This window comes from Drosophila rhopaloa, unplaced genomic scaffold (genome assembly GCF_018152115.1).
Source record: "Drosophila rhopaloa isolate 14029-0021.01 unplaced genomic scaffold, ASM1815211v1 contig_3, whole genome shotgun sequence".
NCBI classification, from domain to species: Eukaryota; Metazoa; Arthropoda; class Insecta; order Diptera; family Drosophilidae; genus Drosophila; species Drosophila rhopaloa.
The window spans coordinates 18,685,493-18,700,528 of NW_025335123.1; the positions used below are offsets into that span (position 1 = coordinate 18,685,493).

General features: G+C 38.1%; 1 protein-coding gene across 7 annotated transcripts in view; it reads left to right on the forward strand.

The window, feature by feature from the left end:
- LOC108043247 (broad-complex core protein) overlaps positions 1-15,036 on the forward strand; it is a 126,766-nt gene that overhangs the window by 27,880 nt on the left and 83,850 nt on the right. For 3 of the 7 annotated variants that reach the window (XM_044460885.1, XM_044460884.1, XM_044460886.1), the window contains exon 1: positions 9,354-10,070. The exons of the other annotated variants lie outside the window; for them this stretch is intronic. The gene's annotated coding sequence lies outside the window, so the exon portion shown is untranslated. Of the gene's footprint in view, positions 1-9,353; positions 10,071-15,036 lie in introns of those variants that run through there. 7 annotated transcript variants of the gene reach the window in all.

The following is a 15,036-nucleotide window of genomic DNA, read 5'->3' on the forward strand; positions in this document are numbered from 1 at the left end:
AAAGGCTGAGCATCAAATTAAAGACAAGGCATTTTTTTTTCTTACTTGGAAATCGTAGAGTATAATGAATTCGTTATAACTTAAGAAATAGAGAGAAAGGAAGGGCTTGTACCCTTAACATAACTTATTTTTTTGATAACAGCTATGACGATTAAGCTAAGACAAACTAAAGAGGTAAAGCCCTGAATTATGAACTCTTGTGTTTATTTATTTAAACTGCTTCTTGTTTTAGGTAGACAGTTAATTAAAATATATCCAAATTTTAAAAATATGTAAAAAATATGTGTGAGTGTTTGAGTACCCTTTTAACCTTTTCTATTCTATTTAGGGTATTAGCCAATTTCGTTTTGCCAGCATCTTCTTGGGCAGCCCGAGGTTGTTGTTTCTGTTGTTACCGCTGTTGTTCGTGTTGTTGTCGTTGTTGTTCATGTTGTTGCTGTTCTTGTTGTTGCTGTTTTTGTTGTTGTTGTTGGATTTGTGCGGGTGCGGATACCTTGGCCAGGTCGCCTTGCTGTTGTTGTTGTTGTTTTGTTTTTCGCTGTGTTTTTCTCAACCGATCGTTGTCGTCGTCGTCGTTTTGTAGTCCCCAGTTCCAAGTTCCAAGTTCCCAGTTTTCAGGTCCCCAGTCCTCCTCAACATCTCCGGACTCCTTTGGGCCTGTCCGTGAGTGTATGTTGGTCCGTTGTTAATTTGCGTTTTGTTGCATTTGTTGTTGTTGCATCGCTTGTTGTTGGCTGGCTGGCAAATTGTTACACGCGTTGCCTGCTTTGATGTCTTTATGGGTTTTGAATTTAGTGTTGGCCTGCCCCGCACAATCGTGACTGCCAGTCGTTGGACGGGGGAGGGGCAGGGCTTAGGGGGAGGAACGGGGTTGCCACGAGGGAGAGTTCACTGTACACAGCAAAAAACATAAACAAAAAATCCCTCTAGACTCCACTTTCTAGATTCATACATCAAGTTCACTTGTTCTTTACATAAACTGCCATTTCCTACAAAGTTGAAGGGACATTTTACGTTTATTTAAAAACAATAAGTTAAGCTTGAATGTTTGACCTTTTACGTGGTATTAAATAGTTCTACATTTCCACAATTATTTACAAATTAAGGCAATTTTTACTAATTTAAATATTAAACTAAGGATCGAATTTCTTATTGATTTTCATGTATATATGTAAGTCAACAAAATTTAATAAAAATTCCATAATAGAATCGTTTAGAACATATTACTTTTAGTAATTGAATAAAATATAGGTAGGTTTCTGCCAGTGTAGCTTTGACTATCTACCTCACCCACCAACTCCCCCTCAGAAGACATAATCAAATGTGGACAAAATTATTGAGCAATTTAGTTGTACTTTATGGAGCAATTGCTTTGGTTCAGGGAAACTTACAGGAGGTTGGCATGAGGATTTGGGATCTGGGATCCGAAATTTTGCCGTTGGTGTTGATGCCCCAAAAAGTCTGCGGCATCAGCAACATCATCATCATCCGCCCGATGATCATCCTGGGCCGCGTTTACTTTATGTTTATGCGGTAAATGGCATTAATGGATTTATAGATTCACGTTCCAGCAGTGCCTCCATTTCACCCCTCATCGCCTCCCTGGGTTCAGCTTGTTTGCGCTTAGTTTTGATTAGGATTTATGGCGATTTATGACAGGCCTGTGGGTGGAAGGAGGGGTGGCGGGATAACTCTTTTCCAAGGCGGACTTTCTGCGATGGCAGGCCCACTAAAACGGCATCAATCATGATGGAAGGTGCACTAAATGTTGGTAATTATGTTGGGGCAAGTAAAACCAGCAGAAAGGTGACTTCGATCCAGGGCATCAATCGCTCGATTTTTTCCACATTTCCCCTTTCGAAATTTCTGGATATTGGATTTGCCGAAAAGTGACCCAAACCCCGCACTTCTAAGCCCTTAACTTTTCTATCTGAAGTCCGATTTTAAAATTGTATGTCTTAAAAAGTTTGTGGCTTAATTCCCTAAAAAACTGCATTCACAAATTTTTTTGTAATTTTGGATCGATTTTTCAACATTTTCATGATCTAACCCCTTTCCAAATTTTCGGAATTTTGAGTAGCAGAAAAGTTACCTAAAATATACACTTCTAAGCCCATAACTTTGCTATCTGAAGTCCGATTTTTAAATGATTGTGGCTTAATTCTCTAAAAAACTGCATTCACACATTTTTTTGTAATTTTGGCTCGATTTTTTCAACATTTTCATGTTCCAAATTTCCGGAAATTGGATTTTCCGAAAAATTACCTAAATCACGCACTTCTAAGCTCATAACTTTTGTATCTAAAGTCCGATTTTAAATAATAATATAAGTCCCCAAAACACTGCATCCATAACTTTTCTATCTGAAGTCCGATTATGTCTTAAAAATGGAAATCATTAGTGTCAGTCACAGTTTATCCTATCAATCAGTTAAGAAGCATCTCTTTTTTTGCTAAGCTATAATTAAATATAAGAATTCTGAACATAATAACAGACCCATCTTTATTGCAAGTCAATCAATCAATCAATCGAGTCTCGAATTTGGTAGATAATCTCTCTTGTCCTTGGGGTCAATAAAGCTCATTAGCAAAGTTCAATCATCGTGGGCCGCGATCAAAATGAATGCATCCATTTATGTCAATCAGGGATTGCTGACCTTTTGTAGTGTTTGCTTTTTAGGCACGAATGGTCACCCACACGAGCGGTTGGATTGATAGTTGCATTGAGATGGCCAATCCCCCAAGACCATGACAAAGTAGTTTGTTGTCCATTACCTCGTCCCTTCTCTTAGTTCTCTTCTCCTTTTTAAGGAACGTTCCTTTTTCCACTGGGCCGTGCCCCGATTTAAAGCATTTACCTTTTCAGATGACCTTTCTGAAGGTATTACGATTTTTATTTTATCATAAATTTAACTTGATGTAAACTTAGTTTCCAAAATGCTTAAAAAGTGTTTTTTAACTTCCGAAAAGAAATTGGTGACTGAAATAGTTTATTGCCTTTTTAAACAAAACAAAATCTATATCTAAAGTATATATTTTTGTATGGTAACTATTTGAAAGAAACCGCAGTGCATTAAAGACTTCGGTTTTTATCCCTTTTCATTTTTTTATTTTCTCTTTTTTTTTTACTTGTGCTGGGTGATTTTGCCCTTTGGCCAAAAACTGTCGCAACTCATCAATTTTCATTCACCGGCCGTGGCCAAGACGCGTCTTTGCAACCATTATTCACGCCTAGGCAACGGGTTCCTATCCGACTTTTACTGGAAGTCCAACTCCCAGATGGTTCCACATCGTCCCCTGTTTTCCCCACTTTGCCCCTGCTCCACATTGACGTTAAGCCAGAGCAATGAATGCTTTTAGCTGAAAACTGAGTAATTGAGTGACAATTAAGTTATTTCTAGACGAACAAGCCGCGATCGTCGTCGGTCGGTCCTTGGCTCTCCGGCTGGCTGACCAGTCTTCTCGCCTTTTTTCCCTCCGACTCCCTCGGTTTTTTTTATATATTTTCTTTTTATGAAATATTGCCAAGTTCATATCTCAATTATGAGTGCCGACGCTGGTGTGCAGTGGGGCCCAGATGGTGAATTCAGAATAAAAACTTTTCTCTAAGAAATATTATTATTTAATATATTTGTGTAGGTCAGCAAGAATTTATAACATTTTTTTAAGACTTTTATAAGGACCTTCCCTTTACTTAAATATACAAATTTAAACATTATAATTTAATGTTATGTAATGTTCTTAAAATAAAATTTTAAATGAGCTCTTTTATGAAAACTACATTTAAATAAACACTTAAAAATATCAAAAAAAGAATCGGTGTTTAAAGAATTAAAATAAAGCAATACTTTAAAAAATGTAAATGTAAACCTTAAAGTGTAGTTTTCGATGGTCTTATTGTATATTCTTATGGATTTATTTTGTGTAAGTTATAAAAGAGTATTTATTGTTTTTGGACCTACTTTATTTAACTGATGTGGGGTTTTTGAACCACGGTTGGGTTTTCCACCGTGGCTGCTGCACTTTCTGCCCCTCATCCTGCGCCTCCGTGAGTGAGATTAATCGCAGCTTTGACAGGCGCTGCATTTGCTGCTGCATTTTGGTTTTCTTGCCGTTTGCATGATTAAGCATTGCGGGGCGGCCTGAACCGGGGGGCGGTGGAGCGCTTGGGGGCGTGGCAGGCCGCTGGCTGCCTTTGACATTATCACCAAAAGTGCCGACCAAAGCTGGCACAGAGCCGTCGTCAAGTTGAGTCGAGTCAATCACCGACGGACTCCTCCTGCCCCACACATCATTAACAGCCAAATGTTTAGAGTTTTTCTCTTGCATTTTCAATACCCTTTTCAAAAGTATTTGAATCCCCTTTCTAGTAAATATTTACAGTCTTTTGTTTTTCATTTCTAGTCATATTCTGTGGAAATATATTTCTGAAACCTTTCTTGCAAAAAAATGTTATATGAGCCTTTGCGGTCAATTATTGTTTTTAACTACTATTTCATAGGGTATTGTAACCTATTGGGGGTTTCAATAAATAATAAATATTTATAGTTGTTGTATTAGCATTTATGTTTAGCTATATTCCATATAAAATGTAAGAAGAAACTTAAAGAAACTATAAATTTAATATCAGCTGGTAAGGGCATGAAAAACTTCGGTTATTATTGGGTTTTTTTTTCTAGGATTCATCGTGTCTTCGTTTTTTAGTTGACTTGTTGTTTTTGTTCAGTCGTTGCCTTTTGATGTTCAAATCCTGAGATTTGGTGAACTTTAACATCGTTTATGTCAAATTATGTCTTCATTTTGCCCAGTTGAGGGCGTGGCGCCTTGGGGTCTGTAACCATCCCCCCCATTAACCCCCTCCCCACCACCATTTTACTGCTGATTTTTCCATTCTCTTCGCTGATTTATGGGCAAAAGTGCATTTGGCGGCGGCTTGTTTTTGTTTACGTTTTACCGCGCTGACAAAACGTTGCAATTTTTTCACTTCTCTTGAAATATTACGCATACGCAGCGTGTGCGGGTGGGTGGGGAGTGACTTGGTAACGACGGGGAGCGGGGGGCCAGGCGGCATTATGACAAATTGCACAAGAGCCGCGCGCGAACTTGAGAAAACAAATGCGATAGGAAAACATGCAAAAAGCACAAAAGGGGGGGAAATACAAAATAAAAAAAATAAGAGTACACACAGAGAAAAACAGACGCCGAGCGATATGAAAAGCGTAGCCGACAACAGCAACAAAGTGCAGGAAGCGTTTAGCAAAGAGCGGAGGGGGCGGGGGGTGTTGGGTTTCAGGGCGCAGGGGGTGGCGGACTATGGGCGGTGGGCGGTGGAAGCGTGTGCGTATGCATTTGACGCTGCCAACGCGTCGCCGCTGATTGTTGTTGTCGCTGTCGCATTACATAAGCCGCATATCGTTTCCGCCACAGCGCCCACACACACAAATACACACAGACATCCGCACAGTGGGTCAAGGGGTGATCGGCAAACAAGTGGTAAACAATAGGGGAATGGTGGAAGGACTTGCAAAACTATAGGCGCATATTAGACTATAGTTTCATTTTAACTAGAAAGAATATATTTATACATTTTTAGCTTAATGATAATAAAAAACCCAATGATTATAATTAACAAAAGTAAAAACAAAAATAAAATATACAATTAAAAATGTTATTGTAAAAATGCATAAGCTAAAGATGCCTGCATTATTGGGAATATTTATTTAAAATTTAATTGGAAATTTTTATAGATCATGGTCCCATTAGTTTTGTAGTCTTAAGTAGGTTTAATAAGTTTATTAGTGATTAAATATATATTACATTACGTCCAATGCCCAATTCCACCCACTGTAGGCCTGTGGGGGAAGAAGAAGCACCAGAAGTCGAAGAAGAAGGGGAAGCAGAGTCCGTGTGCATTCTCCATTCCCCCACATTCTCCTACTTTCGTATTTTCGCATTTTCGCATTCTCCCACAGCTTTTGTGCACTCGTTCTCTCCGCTGTGTTCTCGTTTTCGATGGCACATCGCTCCTCTCCCACCCCCTTTCCGTCTGCGATCTGCCCTCCCGCTCGCACTCCCACACCCACTCGGCGATCGCATTGCGCATTGCGTTGCGCATCAGAACAACGTTCGACCTTGACAGTGAAAATTCAATGGCAGCGACGCCGCTGCTGCAGTCGCCGTCGCAGTCGACGTCGGCAGCGACGCGTTTGCAATTGACGAGCGCAAATTGTTGTTATATATATGTATACATATATATGTATATATAATACACATACACATCAAAATATATATGTATATACATGTATATATCTGAGTGCGTACAGTAGAAGATCGGATATTTTTAAAGGATTTTTTAAAAGTTTTTTCACTGAACGCCACCTTACAACTATAAACACATTTATTTTTCATTTATTTTTAAGTACGAACAGTTTATAGGTTTAAATCCAATTTTTGTATTTTTTTCTTACAGAAAATATAATAATACTTTTAATTTGACTTCTTAAATATGATTTAAAAATGAAAAATATGATATTACATAAATTTTAATTATAAATAAATGAAAATATTAAGTTTTCTTTACATGTTTTTAAATCGTCCAAACGTTCCAAATGCTCATATAAGATAAAAAAAATATATCATTTCCGGGGGCTTACTGTACGCTATATGGGTGTGTTTATATGTACGTTTGGTTCCTGCACTAGTTTTCGCAATTTGTAGAACTCAAACATTTTGCGTATGTTACCGTCTGAATGACCGATTGTTTGTTATTTTTGTTGCTCTTGCTGTTGTTGTTTTAGGTGCATTCGCCGCACGACCTTGAACATTGTAGTTTTTTCTCGCAATTGGCAGCGTGCGCACATAAAATAAACAAACACACCGCCGCACATGTGTGCAGATCGGCACAGATATGTAAATCGGCCTGTAGATATCTCTTACATACTTAGAAAGTCTTTGCCTTTTACACTTTTCTCGATCGCTGAAAATTGCAATTGAATTTCATGCATGCGCTACTTTATCGGGAGGAAAACATTTTAAAATATTTTTTTTTAGAAATCATAATTGTTTTAAAACTGTCCGATAACTATAATTTTTTAAAAAATTTTAAATTTGTAAATTATATTTTAGTTTAGATTTTTAAATTCATTTAGAGAAACAATTCTATATTTTAAAATGTTTACTTACAACTTTGTTTCAATTAATCTTGCTAAAAAATAAACATACAAAGATTGGTTTTAAATTGAAATTCTTGTTTTTACTGAATAAAATAAAAAAAATGAAACCTTTAACCTATTTTGGCCATAGGCCACTTCTACCCTTTTCTCATTCCTTGCGTACTTTAGATCCTACGCCGTATACCTTGTGATTTGTGCTTAGTTTTTGGCGAATTATTTTCGTTCTTTTTGCGCAACTAGGCGAAAAATAGCAAAGCAAAAAAAATTTAGACAAAAAGAAAAACCTTACCGCATTTGTATAAAAATTGTGTTTGGCAATGAAAACCATTGGGCATTGGCTCTTAGCAACATTTTACGTGCGAGATTCGAATTCGTTTGTTGCTGATTTCGCTAAGAAAATTTCAACAATTTTTGCACTTTCTTTTGTTTGCCAGCAAACAGTTTGAAAGTGCCAGGGGATGGCGGGGGGTGGTCAAGGCTTATCTGAGGGGGGAAGGGGAGACTGGTGGGCGGTGTTGGCAACAACTGCCTTGGCTCGATTGTTGGGTTAAGTTTTCAAGGGCACGCGCGTGCATTTTGCGAGCGTTCGTGGAATGGAATGAGAGAAGGCTCTTCTACACGGAAAATAAATAAGATCGCTAGGGATCTTAAGATCTATTTTATCCATGCACTTGGCAAAAAAATGTATTATCCTGGAAAAATATGTTGCGTTTTTAGTTTCCTCAAAAAATTAAACCTATTATTGCTCAATGCCATGGATGTTTTTGTGTGTTTGGTTGTTTAGTGTGTTAAGTGTGTGTGGTGGCTTGGAGGAAATGGAAAAACACGCGCTGCTCGCAATTCTAACACGATCAGTTTCACTTGCCAGAGAGAATAAACAAACACACTTAGACAAATAACTAAATTATACTGAAATATACACTTATTATAAACTAAATGTGAAGCTTGCGGTAAAAAAACCTACATATTATCAAGAAAAAAATAGAAACAAAACAATGTTAAATATATTTTTCACTTAATTAAAAAAAAAAGGTAAATTCTGATCCAAATAATTATTATTTTATAATAACTTACAACTTATTTTAACAGAATAAAATAAATATATAAAAACAATAAAAAAAAAATTCCAACTTCTCCCTTTATCACACTACTTCCGTCCCTCTCACTCGCCATCACTGCCTCCCTTTCGCACGCGTTTGGCCTTGCACTTACGCTGCTGCGTTCCGCTGCCGCCGCCGCTGCAGGCGTCGACGCCAACGCCAAGCTCTGCACTTCCGCACACACGACAAATAAAAACAGTATAAGAAAAAAATAAAAGCGACTAACGAACAGCTGACGAAGCGTGGCAGCAAAGTGCCACCTCCCGCTCTCGCCCCGTCCCTGTCGCTCTCAGTCCCCATTCCGCTCCCACGCTGCGCTGCCAGCCTCTCGCTCGCTCTGCATCTCGACGGCGAATGCAGCTAAAAGTGAAAAGTTTGCAAAAAGAATGTTAGAATCAGTGCTGATCTGGGTTAAGACAAAGAAAAAAGCTAGAAATATTTAACCTTATATTTTCGGGATCTCCTTTCCTTGATCGTTGTAAATATTCTAAGGAACACAAAAAGACATTTAAATAAAATTAGTACAAAAAAAATCAAAATTGGCAGATATAAGCTTCTGAAATTTTTTTTAAGAATACAAAAATGTATATTAACTTTTATTTAAAAAAAAACAAAAATTATAATTTTGGTTTTCCAACTTTTTATGTTGTATTTTTATTGCTCCTTTTGAGTTTTCTAAATAAAAATTTTATGAAGATTCAGGAAGAATGGAGAGGAAAATGCATTAAAGAATCCCAATGCGTACCATTCCATGTAAGTAAAAAAATTTTTGAAAGTTTTAAATTGAAAGAGCAGTTGACCGTAAGTGAAAGCTAACTTGGCGCTGATTTGCTGGCCAAATCGCCGGCGTTTCGGCATCTCTGACCCGTAGAACTAGCCAACTGCAGCTGCGTTTGCCGTCGTCGTCGCCGCTGCCCATCGTCAATTTTTATTTTATTTATTTTGCCGTGGCTTGTGTGTGTGCTGTTTTTTTTTTTCTTTATTTTATTTTTTTTTTTTTTTTGCTCTATCGTTACTCGTTTTCATTTCGCCTGCTGCGGTTTCAGTTGTCATTTTACTACAGCCGCTGTTAGTTAGTTATTTGTGTGCGTCGTCGCGCGTTTCCCAGCGATTATACTGCAACGCGAAGTTTGAGGCACCAGCAGCGGCAACATCAGCGGCAGGCCGCAGCAGCATCAGTTGCAGCAGAACGCAGCAACAGCAGCAATCGAAAATTGCAGCCACACATCCTTCCTGGGCGTGCGCGCGCGTTTTAAAACGCGCGCAAAAATCGCCTGGCGCTTGTGGGATTTTTTCTTGTGATTTTTGCATGTTCTTTTGCTAACTTTGCTGCTGTATTCAGTCGCTATCGCGATCTTCTCAAGGCTGCACGCGTTTTCTGCTGACGCCGCCGTTCGCGTCGCTGCCGCGTCGTCATCGCGTCTGCGTCGCGTCTACGTGTTCAAAGGCAGAAATTCCTTTCAGTTCGTGCCGTTCGCCTTCATAATTCCCCCTAATTATCCACCGCACTTTTAATATTATATATATATATATACATTTTTTTTCGGTGTTTGTGTAATGTGCAAAAAAGCGCAGAAGAAATGAACGCCACGTTTGAAATGCATGCATAACGCATATAAAGTTCAAGGAAGTCCAAAAGGCCAACACATGCATATCTCAAGGAAATAAATTGAGGAAATTGGGCCAAAAAGAGAAATCATCCCGTGAACTGATCTTCGTTTTTGTGTAATATTTATTTGAGCTAGAGCGGTTATTATTTTTGTTCTATTCCGCCGCTGCCTGCTGCATAAGCAAACAGGGTGAGTCAAGTCCCTCGATCACAACATGGCGTATACGCGATGCGTCAAGCATACGCAGTGTGGGCATTGGAAATATGACTTACGTAAAGATTTTCTTAGGTTCAAGCTTTTTACGGCTTGTATGCTGATCTCAGTTATGGTTAAAAAAAATATAAAAGTTTATATTTCTTAAAAATGAACCTATGTTGGAAATGTAATTACAAACTTTTATTTTATTATTAAGTGTTTCGTTGGTAATAAGCAAAAATTTAAATTAAATTAAAGTGCTATTTAGGAAAAACAATTGTTACATTTAAATCCATTCAAAAAACGATTTCTTTTTGCTGTTTTTTTTTTATTGAATGGCAGACTTTCTGTCGTAGCACCACAAGCTCAACTGCCTTGAACTGTCTCAAAAAAATAAATTCGCCTTTTTTGTTGGAGTTTGCACTAGTGTTTTTGCTGTTGTTTCTATTATTATTATTATTGCCGGCTTTGGCTTTATCAGTCATTTGCTTGTGTATTATCAGTCTAAAGAGCCGTAAAGCAAAAGCTAGCTGACAAAAAGAAATTGAAAACGCTTGAAATTCAATTAGAAACAAAATTGTTTGGAATTGCATATATGCAAGTGCTCAGCCGTTTTGGCGATAAACACTGCCGCTGCCGCTTTTTTTTTTTTCGCCGCTGATAAGGCGAAGGCAAAGTGCGCTCGTGTGGGCGTTTGGGGGGTGGGCTTGGGGGCCAGTGGGTGGTGGGTGGTGTCAGGGGGAGGACCAAGGTCACGGCATGCGTGTGCGATAAGCGAAGAAACACTGTGTGGACGAGGGGCAGATCAGGTGAATGCTATATATTCACCGCTGCGTTTCACGCTTTGTATATATAATACTAGACGTATTTGGAAGTGCTCTATAATCTGACAAAGGCACTCAAATTTGTACTAGAAGTTGGCAATCTAAGAAGGGAACTTACTCCTCAGAATCTATACATACTTCCATAAGTGCACACTTTCTTAACTCTGTAAACCGACCTAGCTTAAATGTTAAATAAATAAATAAGTAAACGAATAAAATGTTTCATAGAAAAATGTTTCCGCAATGTAAGGGTATAAATATATTACATATTAAGACTGTTAATGATTGTTTAACATAGCATTTTGATAGGTTTACTAATTCATTTGTCTCTGTAAAAGGCGAAATGATTTTGGGTAATTTAAAATGACTTCGATTTTTCGGCTTGAGAATATGAGTTGTAATCATTAGTTCCTCAGACTGAGCCTTTCTTATTTTTTTTTTTGAGGGATTTTTCAGTGTTTTTGCTCTGCTTAATGCAGCGCAACGAATTGCGGCGAGCGGCAAAAAAGCTTTTCATCAGCCCACAGCCGACAAACAACTAGCAACAACAATACCATCAACACACCCATAGACAACGGCAACGTGGCAACAACAACAAAAACAACAACAACAACAACAACAATAAAAAAAGCGGCAGAAACAACAGCAACAGGAGCATGAAAAACATTTTCCCACGATTTGAGTGCGACGACGATGACGTTCGTCACCTAGAGAGGAAAACCGCCCCCCATACCGCCCATCCCTCACCCCCTTTTCCTCCCCCTCCCCACACCACCTCTCCCCATCTGAAATTGCCTCTCCCACTCTGTCTCATCTAAATGCAGACGCCTTTCAATTCTTCTGGTGCTTCCCTTTTATTTCCCCGGCTACAATCTCTTTCTTATTTCGAGGCTAAAACACGGCGTAGATTGATTCGCATTTCCCTTTTTCGGTATGCAAAATTATGAGGAGCCATGCGAATGGGTAAAAAAGAAAAAGGGTTTGGAAACGGGCCGAGAATTTTCTTATTGTTTTAGCATTTCCATTGTCAGCCTGACACCAAGTTTTTCTCTTAAAATATTTTATTAAAAATGTAATTATAAGTTGTAATATATGCAACTGTTCTTATAGCTTATGAACTTGGCATAAATTGATTAGAAAACTTTTTCTCATAACCAATCAAAATGTCTACAAAACTGCATGGCAAACCACTTAAACAAATCTTTTATTTTTTTATTAATGTATAACTTTTAATTTGAATAATCGTGATACCACGTATTTACGAGGAAATTCAAAGTAATCAGATGAAATGATTATTAGTTGATCTAAAGTAATATGATCAAATATTTATTTAGTTCTAAAGTAAACAAATATTTATAAGCAGTTCGAAAGAAAGCAATTTTATAGAGAAGTTTAGCAAATATTCACTTAAGTTTTTGAAGTAATGAGACCAAATGATTTTTAGTTGATCTAAAGTAATGCAACCAATTATTTATTAGGAGTTGCAAAGTAACCAAATAATTATTAGCAGTTCTAAAGTGACCAAATATTTATAGAAGGGGCTCAATTGCAATTAATTGTGATTAAGTTTGCGGCGTAAACATTTTCGTGCTGGCTATTTTCTCCACCCCTTTTAAATTTACCTCCCCCTCCCCCCCACAATTCGCGTTCATTCGTCATTCGCTGCGATGGGTGTGGGAAAGTGGGCGGAGCAAAAAAAAAATTGTAGCCGCGGTTTTTCCTCCCCCACTCTCCTCATGCTCGTGTGTTGGCTCTTCGTGTTTCGTTTGTTGGCTGGCCCTTCCCCCTGTTTTCACCCCACTACCCCCCCCTACCCAGTTTTCCCATGTTTTCCCCTGCCGTGTGTTTTAGTTGTAATTGCATTTGTACAACACCAGCAACAACAATTGCAGCTGGGTCACTGCAAATACAAATATATGCATTGAAATTGTTGTTACCTTCGCCATGCGACACGCGCTTAAATTGAATTGGATCATATCTTTTTTTTTTCCCCCACACCATTTTTGCGGCATTTGTAAATTGCAGGCCACGCCTTTCCTTTCTCCCTATTTTTGCCACTCCCACTCGCCCACAAAAATGGAGCTGGTCACACTTTTTGGGCCACAAGCAATGGCAAAAAAAGAGAAAGAAAATACATTTTTCTCGGCTTGCTTTTGGCCATGAAGTGTCCATTAGTTCATTAGCCACAATTGACTGCTGACAGGAGATACTCTCATTTTGAGTACACTAGCTATGAAAATAGGTTTAAAGGTTCAATACATACATCTATAGGTTTGAATAGTTACTATTTAAATAAATGTATTAAAATTAAATATAATTTAAATAAGTTGTTATTTAAGTGGAATAGAAGAATGGATAACTATTTTTATAGTAAAGATAGCTATCTTTAAAAACTCAAAACGATTTTAGTACCTAGCTGTATGAAAATAATATTGCTGAAACTACAACTATATGTATTCCTCCCAAATAACAATTTGGTATAACAATCTTGATATATATCTGAGTGTAGGTCTTAAAGTGAGTCTGAAAGTATATTACTTATGAACTTTATTGGATTTTGATTTGATTTCAATAAGCAGTGCGGCTAGGGCAACAGATGGAAGTTATTGGAGTTCTAGAACTCGTTATTGGAGCTGCTGCCGTTGTCATTATGAATGAGTTTAATCAATTTCGCAGAGCGGAAAGGCGAGAAGGCCATTGTTGTTGGTCGCTGACAGGTCGCAAGTGTTTGCACTTGACTCCGCACCATGGGCCTTTTGTGGCCATGTCTTGGCACTTCCATTGGCCATTCCCATTGCCCGCTGCCATTTCCATTTCCATTCCCATTGCGATTGCAATTCCAATACCGATTCTGAATTGAATTGCCGCTTAATTGCAGAGCAGGGGCCATACAGTGGCCATTATCTTGGAGTTCAGGTCCATGGATGAAAAGCTGGCCAAGATCACCTCGCCTGTCTGTCTGCCTTTTGTCGGTGCCCACTGATTGATTGTCTATTAATAAGAGTGGCCATTTCATCTTCATTCTTCCTTCAAGCTCTAAATTAATTTTTTCTCTTCTCTCCATTTCGTTGCAGGTGAGTTCTGAGACGAGTGCGGAAATCTCTCTAATCTAATGTGTAATTTGGTAAGCCTGGAAATGATGATTTCCTTCAAGTTAAAGTGTAGACATTTCCCATTATGACGCTTCATGGTTCAATAAAATTACTGGTCAATTAAATAACTAGTTTAATTCGTGTAGACAAATTAATAGAACTTATTGCAATAGTTTTTTAATTTTTCAAAAATTAGATTGAAAATAAAAAATAGTTATGACCAAAATTTTTTATGTATTAATGTTTTAAAACTATCTATTTTATTTACAAGCCCCGTTTATTTTTGGGTATTTATAGTTGTATTTGGTAGATGTTTATTACTCTGGCATGATCTATATCTTTCTAAAATTTAATAGTTCCAACGGAACATTGAAACATCTGCCGTATTCTGTTCCCAACCCAACCCCTAAAATAACTTTCACTCGCCACCTAACGGTAGAATATGACTAGGTTGTTATATAAAACCATTCCATTTCCTTTGCTGATAGATTGATCTGGACTAATGGGAAGCGACCACTTTCTCCGGTGGCTAAGAACCTAACGGTCCATTTACAGTTAGGCAACAGCTGGCACTCGCTTTCTTTGGCCGAAAGTCACGCGCCAGGAAACTTTCACTAGACTAAAACCAAAAAGGGTTACCCTGCGGCCAAAAGGGTTTTTAATGCACTCTTCTCTCTGCCAGGCTCGTCTGATAGAAATCTTCGGTTAAGAAATTTGGGTCAACAAAATGAAACGACAAACATCTGCCAACGGCAATGAAACGAACGCATTTAAGACAAGGGTTCCGAGCCATAAAAATTAAAACGAGACAGAAACCGAAACAGAAGTCAGCAGGTAACATCCTCGGAAAATAAAACACAGAGGCCCCCTTTTCGGTTTTTATGTTTTGTTTCACTTTTAAGCTGAAATTTATTTTTGGCACGCGCGAATTTCAAAGAACAATTTGCAGCTGGCTGGTAAAAAAAATAACACAGCGCGATAAAACAAAATTTGGTGGGAAGCGGATCCTCTGAAATAATACTTAACGAGCCCTCAGTTGGCTTT